Raw genomic sequence first — 3130 nt, forward strand, 5'->3', positions numbered from 1 at the left:
GCAATCTAGAACGATAACACACACACAAAAAGAAACCCAAACAAATATGCATAAACGATACACACAAAAATGATGTTGCCCCTGGTCAAGCTAAAAGTTGATAGTGATTGATGATGATGATAGCATTTTTTATGTGGGAATGATATGTCATGACAATATGAGGATGGAGGATGATAAAACATAAGATCTAAAATAAAACATTCAAAACCATTAATCTACATCATTTGTGACTTCGAATTAAACAAAAAGACTCAAAATGCACACATGAAAACAATGAAATGTTACCAACAAATGGAATATTTTATATGCTCTGAAATGTTGAAAATGTGGTACTCGCATAGGAAAAAAGAGAAGTTTCTTCTACCCTCTGAGCTTGACCATTGGTGCGGTGGTGCCTCCTACAATGTAGCGCTCTTCTTTTAGGGACATCATTGATCATGGGCTCCCGAGCTTTGGGGTGAGGAGTGTAGCATGGGATGCACAACCAAAAAGGAGTGGTTTGGCCTTTGATTCACAAATTCTCTATAAGGCCTACTCAAAAACCCCTCTCAACTGCGTTGCATCTCCCCCAGTTTTGTTTTTATCTGAAAACTTAGAGAAGGATGTCTTTGATGGAGAGTAGTTTTACATCACTAATATATTGAGTGGCCATTTCAATTGATTTTGGATAAAAAAATTTAGACTTACACAATTGGATCACAGTTGCTTGACAAGCGATGCTCAAAGATAATGTGGAAGTTTACCCTTGTGCTCAAGGATTTTTTATTGCAAACAGGATTAGGACACTATCCTCCATGAACAATGGTGTTGGGTCAAAATCTAATCCTCCTCAAACCCTGGTATGTCCAAAATTAAACCCCTTCTCTAAATCCTTTTTTATGAAGCCAGTTTAGGTTCGTCTTCCAAATGTTTCGCTATAGTTCTAGTTTGAGGATTGTTTGAAGCTTTTGGAAATTCTTTGAGTGGCTTTTTGGCTATAGACACTAATGCCTCCAATTTCACTCACACAACAATTGCTCACATTCTTGTGGACTTTGACATTTTAAGAGGTCTCTATGGAAATTACTTTTAAGATTTATGATTGCAGTTTGCCACAACCTTTGGACTACGAAGGCTTTCCCTTTTGGTGTAGAAGATGCTTTGAAACTAGACACATGGCCAACAATTGGTCCAGACCTAGAAAAATGTTGAGCACCAATCTTGGTGGACTAATGCTCTTCCACATCATATTTTTTGTTAATGCTCCTTCAAACAATGTTGAGAAGGAACCTAAATCTCCTCAAGAAGTGCAAGTTCTTCCTTTATAGAAGAAAAATGTGTAGATTAAGAGTAACATGCAAACAATTTCTAATGTAGTACCTTTTCAAACTTGAGCTACTATAAGATCTCCTTAGTAGTTCTAGTTTGAGGACTAGTTTGGAGCTATTGGTAATTCTTTGGGTGATTTTTTGTTTGTAGACACTGACAAATCCAGTTCCACACATAACATTTGTTCACATTCTTCTGGAATTGGACATTTCAATAGATTTTCTCAGAGATTACTTTTAAGATTGATGATCGTGATTGGCCATAGCCTTTGGACTACAATGACTTGGCATTCTGGTGTAAAAGATGCTTTGAAACTGGACACATGCCCAACAATTGGCGTAGACCTAGAAATAATGCTAAGCACCAATATTGGTGGATTGATGCTCTTCCGCACCATTATTATATTAATGCTCATTCAAAAAATCTTGTGAAGGAACCTGGATCTCCTTGAGTAGCGCAAGCTCTTCCTTTGCAAGACTTAGATGTACAAATTTGGAAAATCATGTAAAGAATTTTTCATGTAGTACATTTTCAAACTTCAACTACTAAAAGATCTCCTTAACAGTTCTAGTTTGAAGCTATTGGATATTCTTTGGGTGATTTTTAGGCTATAGGCAATAACACCTCCAATTTCACTCACCCAACATTTGCTCATATTTTTGTGGACTTGGACATTTCAAGAAATCTCCCTATGAATATTACTTTTAAGATTGATGATTGTAGTTGGCCACAAACTTTGGACTATAAAGGTTTTCCCTTCCAGTGCAAAAGATGTTGTAAAACTGGAAAAATGGCCAATAATTGGTCCAAACCCAAAAATAATGTTGAGCACCAATCTTGTGGGTTGATGATATCCCAAATAATTATGTTGTTAATGATCCTTTAAAGAATATTATGAAATAACTCGAATCTCCTAGAGCGGTGTAGGCTCTTCCTTCATAGGAGATAAATGTGTAAATTAGGAGTAACATGCAACCAATTCTTGATGTAGTACCTGAACCAAGGGAAAAGCAAAAGAAGGTGGCAATGGTTAGTATCAATTCAAGTAAACACATAAACTACATAAACATGTATGAAAAATACCATTATACCATCCAAAGTCTTCTCTTGCTCCTCTAATAGAGCCTTTGGTGAAGCAGAGAATGTGCCCCTTCCTTGTTTGATTGGATTGGCTCTTGATTTGGATGTGGATTGCTCTCCACAACAACAACAACAACAACAAAGGGATTGGATATGAAAGGGATGGATTAATAGGCTAAATTTGGGATGATTTGGGCATTACGAGGACATGGTAGATGATTTGAGCTCTCAAAAGTCTAACATAATATTACTTGGGTGATGGATATCAAATGTGAGGGAGGAGAGTCCAATTTATAGACTGGAGGAGGCCAAAATGCAGGGCTAAGATTGATTTGAAATGGAGGGTGGAGATTGAAGGAAAATGATGGGAAGGATTGATAGGACAAGGTGTGGAGATCAAGAGATTTCCTATAAAGGCATTTCTTGTCTCAACACTCTTCAAGGTGCATGGGGAAGAGATCCCTAGCCACATTGGAGAAATAAAAAAGGAATTAAAAATTCCAAATAGAAGATTGCATAGAAAGAATAAAGGAGAAAAGGAATTAAAAAGTCCCTGGGAAGAGAGGGCATGGGAATGTGCAAAGGATTTGAAATCCTTTGACAGGACCAAAGTAGGTGCATTTAAGGTTTGGAGGATGAAGGGGGACAAACCATTTATGGTAATTGGTTGACTTGTTCCTAATCTTAAGGATTATGATTGTGCAAATGATTAAGAAGGATGATTAGATGGGTTAGTGAGGGA

The sequence above is a fragment of the Cryptomeria japonica genome, chromosome 1 (genome assembly GCF_030272615.1).
Source record: "Cryptomeria japonica chromosome 1, Sugi_1.0, whole genome shotgun sequence".
NCBI lineage: Eukaryota > Viridiplantae > Streptophyta > Pinopsida > Cupressales > Cupressaceae > Cryptomeria > Cryptomeria japonica.